Genomic DNA, 11,328 nt, shown 5'->3' with positions numbered 1-11,328 from the left:
TCTAAAAATATATTACCAAGGTTCCTGCATGTAGATGGATGAAAGCAGGAGACAGGCTGTCAGTTTTCTATTACACATTGGTAAAGATACCATAGACAGGTCAACACATCATGCTTTATATCTAGTACCACAAGTCCAATATTTCAGCAGCAAAAGACATGATTTGATTAACATCTTCAGTTCACATTACATCCACCTAAAAGTAAAAAAACAAATGCTCTTGTAAGCTAAAGTTTTCAAAAGAAGTATCAAATCAGTCAACAATATTTCCTTCTCAGTGAATTTTTCTTTGTAATAGACTTTGTTATAAAACAAACAATTTAATTGAATTTTTATTAACCAGTAGTTTTCCAATATGTATCTGGCATTGTTACGTGTTCTGCATACATTATTACTTTAACTATTACACACATTAAAGTTATTATAGTCTCCCTTATACAGATAAGGAAACAGCACCTAAATTAAATCTATATAATTAGTATGTCAGGGTTTGAAAATAATTACATCTCTTTCCCAAAGGAGAGCTCCTTTATATTAATTAGAAAAACAAGAAGCATACAGCCTACCAGCTGCCAGGATAAACAATAAAAATTTAAAAATCATGGCCTCTCATTTTACTGATTATAATTTTCCAGGTTTCCCTCTACCAGTAGTTAGAAGATATTTTTTAGCTCTTTAAGAATTGTAAGTACTTAATTGGACAGTGTTATATATCTCCACCTCCCCAGTGATTTATCCAATTTACCATTTTCTGTTATCTCTATTTTTTTAATATGAAATTTATTGTCAAATTGGTTTCCATACAACACCCAGTGCTCATCCTAACAGGTACCCTCCTCAATGCCCATCATCCACTTTCCCCTCCCTCCCACCCCCCATCAACCCTCAGTTTATTCTCAGTATTTAAGAGTCTCTTATGGTTTGGTTCCTTCACTCTCTGTAACTTTTCCCCCCCTTCTCCTCCCCCCACCCCTGGTCTTCTGTTGAGTTTCTCAGGATCCACAGAAAAATATGGAACGCTTCATGAATTTGCGTGTCATCCTTGCACAGGAGCCATGCTAATCTCTGCATCGTTCCAATTTTAGTATATGTGCTTCCGAAGCAGGCACTGTTCTCTCTAAATGCTATGAATCCTAACTTAAAATAGAGTCATGTTTTATATGCTACAGATAAAAATGCTGTGACTACTGTGGATGATATGATTTTATATGTGGTGCTATCATAATTCAGCTAAATAATCAAAATAAATATGTGTCTACTCATACCCTTTTAGTGTATAAATTAAAGCTTAGAATTGCTTGGTATGGTGTTCAGAATATATTATGGAATGCATAGTCCTCTAAGATATTTGTTCATTGACTTCATCAAGGAGTTTAAAAATGGGTTATTTCAGGGACTTAGATGTTGTCTCTGTGGGTGGATTAAGAAGAGTTTCATGTATATTGGTAAAGCAAAAATGGTAAGTAGTTGCTTTTATATAGATAAATATATATTTCTCTGATTTCCAGAGAGAAAAAAAATATAGTTAAGAGAAAAAAGGAATTTGGGAACTGAGTAATTTGAATACTTTTCTTCATTGATTATATTCTGTACTTAATTACTGATCTCTGTCACTTTTCTTTTTAGAATTAATCAAGGAGAGTATGTAATCCCTACCTTTGGATGAAGTGGCTTAGTCATCATTGAGGTTTCTGTTAAAATGTTTTGTTCTTATTCAACAAGATATGGAATATTCAATGCATTTTACTTTGGCAGTCTATAGATCCATAAACATCAGCATAGATCTCTAAACATCAACAGGACTTGTCCAAGGTAAAATTTTAAAGTCTTAATACATGTATTACATTTTCTATTCATTTTCAATTAAGTTAGTCATTTTCCCTCATAGTTTTATGCATTCTTTTATTTTTAACATTATTTGAAGTAAAAGAGTAAGCATCCGAGATCTTAGAGATCTTTGATACATTTAGAAGAAAACATTTGAGTTTTAAGCTTTCAAAAATAGAAGCTTTTAAGGCTATGTGCCTATAATTGAAATTTTAAGAATAGGAGAATATTCAAGAGTCCCGGAGGCATTTCTGTTGTCCAAAATCCTTATTACACTTGACACAGGCACTGCAGTAACCTGTTACTGCTTTATAGGAGGGAAAAGGAATTGGATGGAAGCAGGGACTCACCTATCTCTTATGAAATTATCCCTTCTCTTTTGACTCAACTGATAACTTGAGTAATGAAGGTTTTTTTTTTAAGGACTACTGGGCAAAGAAAAAGAGATCATAGAATTGTTGACATTCTACATTAAAGATTTCAAACTTGGATCCTTCCCGTGTTCTCATTCCATTTCCCTACTGTTAACTTTTCTCTCCCCATCGCCTTTCATCCAAAGTTAAGTTTAGTGATCTAGCATCTGTTTTTATTCTGATGTCAACCTTATCATGCCAGGCTGTACAAGAGAGAATTTTGTTCAATAGCTCTTTGTTAAAATACAGGTAGTCTAAAGAGTAAACTAGTACAAGAAATAAGGCAGTCAAGATTTAGGAAGGAGAATGGATGTTGTATGAAAGATTTTCTGTGTGTGTGTGTGTGTGTGTGTGTGTGTGTGTGCATGTGTGTGTGAGAATAGCAAAGAGAGAAAGAAGGGAAGGATAAAGAGAGAGAGATAATGTTAAAAATTGTATAATGATTAATAGTAGGACATAAATAAGGTTTATTAAGCACTGGCTATGCGCTCAAGGCCATTGAAAATGGTCATTTATTTATCTATGGTATCAACTATGTTACATAATCATTATAACTATTTCCATTTTACACAAAAATCAAGACATATTCAGTGGGTAAATTTATCTGAATGTATATAATTACTAAAACAAAATATATTGAAATTCAGGTCTGACTCTTGAGAGGTTACCAAATTCACCAGGATGGGTTGTAAGCACTTTTTGAGTTATCCAAAATGACTCTTGGTTACCTTTTTTAAATTTTATTTTAGAGAAAAAGAGAGAAAACACCAGCGGGGGCAAGGGGCAGAGAGAGATAAGGAATATTTGGTTTAATGTTTATTTATTTATTTTGAAAGAGAGACAGCTCAATCAGGAGATGGGCAGAGACAGAGGGAGAGAGAATCCAATCAGGCTCCACATGGTCAGTGCAGAGACAAAAGCGGGGCTCAAACTCTCGAACCATAAGATCATGGCTTGAGCTGACACCAAGAGTTGAACACTTAATCAACTGAGCCACCCAGGTTACCCAGGAGATAGAAAGAGAATCTTAACAGGCTCCACACTCAGTGTGGAGTCCAATATGGCAATCAATCCCATGATCTTGAGATGATAACCTGATACAATATCAAGAGTCAGACGTTCAACTGACTGAGCCACACAGGTGTCCCATTGGTTTCCCTTTTGAGAGAACTACATAGTAATTGTCTTTTAATTTTTCTCTCTCACTTCATGGAATTGGACATGATTAGTAAAGAAATCTTATATCTGCATCTTAAAACATAAGAATGCTTGTTAGTAATAAACACTAAATACACCTTTGCAATCACTGAATGGATAAAAAGACACTCTCCAGGGGTGAATACTCTTGATTTAAGATAACATGTCCATATTCTGAAATTTAAGCATAAGTAATTTTATTTTTAGAAATGCATCTTACCAACCAGAACAACATGAAACTAAAAATCAGTAATAAGGGGCGCCTGGATAGCTCAGTCAGTTAAGCATCTGACTTCAGCTCAAGTCATAATTTCATAGTTTGTGAGTTCAGGCCCTGCATACGGCTCTGTGCTGACAATTCAGAGCCTGGATCCTGCTTCAGATTTGTGTCTCCCTCTCTCTCTGCCCCTCCCCTGGCCCAACATTAAAAAAAAAAATTTAAAAACAATAATAAGAAAAAAAACTCAAACCCAAAACCAGAAGAAAACAGGAAATAATAAAGATCAGAGCAGAAATCAATGCTATCAAAACAAACAAACAAACAAACAAAACGACAACAACAAACAGTAGAACAGATCAATGAAACCAGAAGCTGGTTCCTTGAAAGAATTAATAAAACTGAAAAGCCAATAGCCAGTTTAATCACAAGGAAAAAGAAAAAAAACCCAAATAAATAAAATCAAGAATGAAATCACAAACAACAAAGCATAAATAAAAATAAAAATAAGAGAATATTATGAGCAATAATATGCCAATAAAATGAGCAATATGGAAGAAATGGACAATTTCCTAGAAACATATAAACTACCACAACTGAAACAGGAGGAAATAGAAAATTTGAACAGACCCATCACAAGTAAAGAAATTGAATTAGTAATCAAAAATCTCCTAAAAAACAAGAGTCTAGGGCCAGATGGCTTTCCAGGGGAATTCTACCAAACACTTAAGGAAGAGTTAACACCTATTCTCTTGAAGCTGTTCCAAAAAATAGAAATGGAAAGAAAACTTCCAAACTCTTTCTATGAAGCCAGCATTACCTTGATTCCAAAACAAGACAAAATCCCCACTAAAAAAAAAAGAACTATAGACCAATTTCCCTGATGAACATGGATGCAAAAATCCTCCACAAGGTAATAGTCAACTGGATCTAATAATATATTTAAAAAATTATTCACCACGACCAAGTGGGATTTAGACCTGGGATGCAGGGCTAGTTCAATATTGACAAAACAATTGATGTTATACATCACATCAATAAAAGAAAGGACAACAACCACAGTATCCTCTCAATAGATGCAGAGAAACCATGTGACAAAATACAGCATCCTTTTTTGATAAAAAAAAACTCTCAAGAAAGTAGGGATAGAAAGGTCATACCTCAAGATCATAAAAGCCATATATGAAAGGCCCAATGTTAATATTATCCTCAATGAGGAAAACTAAGAGCTTTCCCCCTAAGGTCAGGAACAAAACAAGGATGACCACTTTCACCACTGTTATTCAACATAGTATTGGAAGTCTTAGCCTCAGCAATCAGACAACACAAAGAAATAAAAGGCATCCAAATCAGCCAGAAGGAGGTGAAATTTTCACTCCTCACAGATGACATGATTCTCTATATGCAAAACTCAAAAGGTTCCACCAAAACTTCTAGAACTGATCCATCAATTCAACAAAGTTGCAGGATATAAAATCAATGCACAGAAATCAGTTGCATTCCTATACACCAAGAATGAAGTGACAGAAAAAGAAATCAAGAAATCGATCCCATTTACAATTGCACAAAAAAACATAAATACCTGTGAACAAGTCTAGTCAAAGAGGTGAAAAATCTACACTGAAAACTATAGAAAGCTATGAAAGAAATTGAAGAAGATCCCAAAAAAAAAAAAAAATCTTCCATGCTCCTGGATTGGAAGAACAAACATTCTTAAAATGTCAATACTACCCAAAGCAATCTACATATTTAGTGCAATCCCTATCAAAACAACACCAGCATTCTTCTCAGAGCTAGAAAAAACAATCCTAAAATTTGTATGGAACCAGAAAAGACCCTGAGTAGCCAAACAATCTTGAAAACGAAAACCAAGGCAGGACACATCACAATCCCGGACTTTAAGCTGTAATACAAAGCCGTAATCATTAAGACAGTATGGTACTGGCATAAGAACAGATGCTCATATCAATGGAACAGAATAGAGAACCCAGCTACGGACCCACAAACGTATGGCCAACTAATCTTTGACAAAGCAGGAAATAATATCCAATGGAATAAAGACAGTCTCTTCAACAAGTGGTGCTGGGAAAACTGGATAGAAGCATGCAGAAAATGAACGTGGACAGCTTTCTTCCACCACACACAAAAACAAAATGAAAAGGGATGAAAGACCTCAATGTAAAACAGGAAGCCATCAAAATCCTCGAGGAGAAAGCAGGCAAAAACCTCTTTGATCTTGGCCGCAGCAACTTCTTACTCAACACGTCTCCAGAGGCAAGGGAAACAAAAGCAAAAATGAACTACTGGGACCTTATAAAAATAAAAAAACTTCTGCACAGCAAAGGAAACAATCAGCAAAACTAAAAGTCAACTGACAGAATGGGAGAAGATAATTTGCAAATGACATATGAGATGTAGGGTTAGTATCCAAAATCTATAAAGAACTTATCAAACTCAGCACCCAAAAAACAAATAATACAGTGAAGAAATTGGCAAAAGACATGAATAGACACTTCTCCAAAGAAGACATACACATGGCCAACCTACACATGAAAAAATGTTTAACATCATTCATCATCCGGGAAATACAAATCAACACCACAATGAGATACCACCTCAAACCTGTTAGAATGGCTAACATTAACAACTCAGGCAACAACCAATGTTGGTGAGGGTGTGGAGAAAGAGGATCTCTTTTGCACTGCTGACGGTAATGCAAATTGGTGCAGCCACTCTGGAAAACAGTATGGAGATTCCTCAAAAAAATTAAAAATAGAACTACCATATGCCCCAGCAATTGCACTACTAGGTATTTATCCAAGGTACACAAGGATGCTGCTTCAAAGGGGCATTTGCACCCCAATGTTTATAGCAGCACTATCAGCAATAGCTAAAGTATGGAAAGAGCCCAAATGTCCATCGATGGATGAATAGATAAAGAAGATGTGGTAAATATATACAATGGAGTATTACTCAGCAATCAAAAAGAATGAAATCTTGCCGTTTGCAACTATGTGGATGGAACTAGAGTATATTATGCTAAGCAAAATTAGTCAAAGAAAGACAAATACCAAATAACTTCACTCATATGAGGACTTTAAGACACAAAACAGATAAACATAAGGGAAGGGAAGCAAAAAGTGTATAAAAACAGGGAGAGGGACAAAAACATAAGAGACTTAAATGTGAAGAATAAACTGATGGTTACTGGAGGGGTTGTGGAGGGGGTGGTGGGTAAATGGGTAAGGAGCATTAGAAATCTACTCTGGAAATCATTGTCACACTATATGCTAACTTGGATGTAAATTTAAAATATAAATTAAACAAAAAGAAAAAAAAAAGAAAACAATTACTGAGAACCTTCTGCACAGAAGTTAAACTGAGATTTGAGCACAGATCTGTATTATAACCCAATATGTGGTTGGCCATAAACAAGCTAATTGTGTTATAGCTTTTACTCTGAACATAAGTTAAACTTACAGCTCATGATTAATCATTAAGAAATAAATAAATAAATAAATAAACAAACAAACAAACTCAAAAACAAAACACATGGAGGCTAAACAACATGTTACTACACAATCCATCAGTCAAGAAAGAAATAAAAAAGGTAATAAAAAATACATGGAAACAAATGAAAATGAAAATAACAGTCTAAAGTCTTTGGGATGCAGTGAAAGCAGTTTTTAGAGGAAAATATGTAGCAATATAAGCTTACCTCAATAAACAAGAAAAAGCTCAAATAACAATCTTACACCTAAAGGACCTAGAAAAAGAAAAGTAAATAAAGGGCAAGGTGAGTAGAATTTAGGGAATAATAAAGATCATAGAAGAAGTAAATGGCATAGAGAAAAAAAGAAAAGAAGAAAAAGAAAGAGAAAGAAAGAAAGAAAGAAAGAAAGAAAGAAAGAAAAATGAAAAAAGGAAAACAATAAATGAAAAATTCAGGAACTTGTTCTTTGAAAATATAAACACAATTTATAAACTCTTAGCTAGACTCATTAAAAACAGAGAGAGAGAGAGAGAAAGGACTCAAATAAATAAAGTCAGAAATAAAAGAGAAATGGTAAAATAACGGGCAATACAGAAATATAAAGGATAAGAAAATATTGTGAAAAATAATATGTCAGAAAATTAGACAACCTAGAAGAAATAGATAAATTCTTATAAAATACAGTCTTCCAAAACTGAATCAGGAAGAAATAAAAAGCTGAATATACAAATTACTAGTAATAAAATTGAATCAGTAATCAAATAACTATCAAAACATAAAATTCCAAGACCAGACAGATTCACAGGTGAATTTTAACAATTAAAATATCTATTTAGTATCTACTCTTCTCAAACTATTTCAAAAAATAAAAGAGGAAAGAAAGCTTCCAAATATTTTCAACAAAGCCAGCATTACCCTGATATCAAAACCAGACACCAGAAAAAAAGAGAACAATAGCTCAATATCCCTAGATGTAAAACTCATCAATAAAATATTAGCAAACTGTATTCAACAATACAAGAAAATGATTATTCTCCGTGATCAATTAGGATTTCTTCCAGAATAAGAGGATGGTTCAATATTTGCAAATCAATTGATATGATGCAGTGAATCAACAAAATGAAAAATAGAGAATTATATTTTTAGGGTAAATATATATATTGATATACATATTTCTTTCTGCTTAAGGTAATCTATGTATAACTTCTTATGCATTCTCTCTACACATATTTCATGTGCTTAAATAATAGAAATAATAGAAATTATCTAGTACATGTGTTCACATTTTACTTACAAGACCAAACTAAAATATGAGGAATAAATTCAGTTTTTATAGTAAACTCTTATCATCTCTTATCATGCAAGTATCATTTCCATCTGATTATAGATAACAATTACATAAGTCTAATATGCTAATGGTAGCCATAAAGACAGTTGCTGACGTAGTTGTATTCTCTAAAGCAATTCTTAACTTTTGGACTTGCTAAGAGAGTGATAAAAGTAGTACTCATTTTTATCAATCAGTAGTTTCTATATGCAACCTGTTAGAAAACTTTATGATAATTACCATAAAAGTTGAATTAGTAACAGACAGTACAACATTAATTTCCACAATTTAATATCTCTCCTTAATTAAATGCCACCAAATAAATGGACATTTTGAAATACACAAAATTCAGATGAAGTTGGCAAATTTTCAGAAACTGCTCTATGAATTCAGTGTTAGACCTAGCTTTCTGTGTAACTTTCTTTACAAAAATAAGACACCAGGGAATTATAAAATATAAAGACATTTGTCAAATGCCCTTTAAATAGGCAGATATATTTAAATATATGCACCACAATATTGATAATTGATGATTGATGTTATATGAACAGAAACTCTCTAGAGAACAAAATAGGAATAGTAAACTTTGAATGTTTTTTAATTGACTCTAAAAATATTCTACTCATGTCAATTATGAACAGGATAAAACTGACTAATTCCCATATGCTTATTTACAAAGTTAATACCATAATACCAATTAGGTATCATCAAATTCATTTGCACAAATGTTCATGCAATTCTTAGGGAATAAAAATATTTTTTAGACTAATGCCTCATTATGTCACCTAAGGCATAAGGGACAATTATTCTGCAATGTACATTTTTTTAAAATTACCTATCAGTTAGCATATTCCTCCTGGCTAAAACTGTCTTTTGTGCCACAAAATAGCAGTAGATTAATTATAGCTTTAAGAATTGATCACCACAATAGTTGTGGGTGTTGTCATTCACCATGTGCTCTCTCCTCTGATCCATCACACTCAGACTATAACCAATGCTAAGAAAACAAGTGTCAAATTTTTAAAATGTTTTATTTTCAGAACACACTACTTATTTTATTTTGTGAAACTCTTCACTGATTATTTTTTAAGATTAAATTTTCAGTTTTACCTTAACTTTCAAGGACAGCTATGTCCTCATACACAGATAACCATTTTTTAAAATAAATTTATTTATTTATTTATTTATTTATTTATTTATTTAGAGAGAAGGCAGAGAGAGAGGAGAGAGAGAGAATCACAAACAAGCTCCACATTGTCAGTGCATAGCCCAATGTGGGGCACAAACTCAGGAACCACGAGATCATGACTTGAGCCAAAATCAAGAGTCAGATACTTAACCAACTGAGTCACTCACAAGCCCCTGGATAACCATCTCTTACAACCTTTCCCTCAATTCTAACATAGTATACTTTTATATTAATTCTCATTCCTCTTTTCCATACCCACAAACATGCAGTCTACCATAACTGAGAACTCTCCAGAAGCTCCAAACATCTCTTAAGAGATTAAAAGCTTCCCAGACTGTCTTTCATTAATGTTTTCGTGAAACTAAAACATGGAAAAAATTTTAAAAAATTATGAATGAATATATTGCACAAGTTAAGAATACAAACTCTGGAATCAGACCTAGATTCCAATATATTGTGTCTATCTTATAAATTTAGGCAAGTTACTTAATTATCCTTTAGTCTCCCTTGTAAAATGAAGCCATAATATTTACTTAATATAATTGCTATGAGGAATTAATTGAGTGATATGTATAAAGCACTTAGCATGGTTTTTGGCACATAATCAGTGCTTAATAAATCTTACTTAATTTAGAGAAGACAACTTAATGTGCAGTGTAAAGATGCTTATGATTCTAATAAAAATATTTGAAGAACTTTATCAACATACTTGTTTAGCATTTGAGAGGCTGACAGAAAGTAACAAGATTGTGATATCTTAAAAGTAAACTACTTAAGGGGCACCTGGGTGGCTCAGTCAGTTCAATGTCTGACTTTGGCCTAAGTCATGATCATGGCTCACAAGTTTGAGCGCCATGTTGGGCCCTGTGCTGTTCAGACACTGGAGCCTGCTTCAAATTCTATGCCTCCCTCTCTCTATACCCCTCCCCTGCTCATGCTCTGTCTCTCAAAAATAAATAAAAACATTTAGAATAATTTTAAATAAATAGATAAATAAACTATTTTAAACATTTTTACATTGAATAAAACTTCTTAATGGAATTTTTATCTTGTTTGTTATTGATAATTATGAGAAAATTTTTATGTTTTTCAAAGTAGAACATTTGAGTAGTTTCAGTAATATGCAAACAAGTTGAGGAAACTAAATGCATATAATGTAGAATGTTAACTTTGAAATAAAAATTCAAATGCACATAGGTATATAGAGTGGTTAAGGGCTAAGTGGATGAGCTAGCAATGGGTAACTAATCAGGAAACGATGTTTAAATATAGCGATGCAGGGTAAAGATGTAGATACATACATAGATAAAAGTTATGACTATAATGTACCAGTAATAAATGTAATTTAGAAAGTTTGAAGGAATAAAAGATGTCACAAGTTCATCAAAAATAATTTATCATATAAAATTCAAGAAAAAAGGACAATAAATACCTTGGATTTCTCCACCCAGACCGTCGTTAAACTTAGTGCATTACTCATTGTCTGATATCTTACTATTCATATGCTGGGTAAAAAGATACATATTGCCTATGAAAATAAAAAGTGCACTAGGGATGATGTTTTATTAAAAACTACTATGTATAATTAATTTTTTCTGTATTGTAAAGAAAACAAACACAACTGAATTAAAATTGAATTTCTATACTTCAGATAAATAATTTTCA

The 11,328-nt window shown here is 32.8% G+C and overlaps 1 non-coding gene across 1 annotated transcript; it reads right to left on the bottom strand.

Annotated features, from left to right (window-relative positions):
• Positions 1 to 1,005: 1,005 nt before the first annotated feature.
• On the bottom strand, positions 1,006 to 1,109 carry LOC111556907. The gene has a single exon (XR_002736612.1). It is a non-coding gene; the product is annotated as a U6 spliceosomal RNA (small nuclear RNA).
• Between the last annotated feature and the right edge of the window lie 10,219 nt (positions 1,110 to 11,328).

The sequence above is a fragment of the Felis catus genome, chromosome D1, assembly GCF_018350175.1.
Source record: "Felis catus isolate Fca126 chromosome D1, F.catus_Fca126_mat1.0, whole genome shotgun sequence".
Taxonomy (NCBI): Eukaryota; Metazoa; Chordata; class Mammalia; order Carnivora; family Felidae; genus Felis; species Felis catus.
The sequence above is the reverse complement of the archived record's forward strand: the minus strand, read 5'-3'. Positions and strand labels throughout refer to the sequence as shown.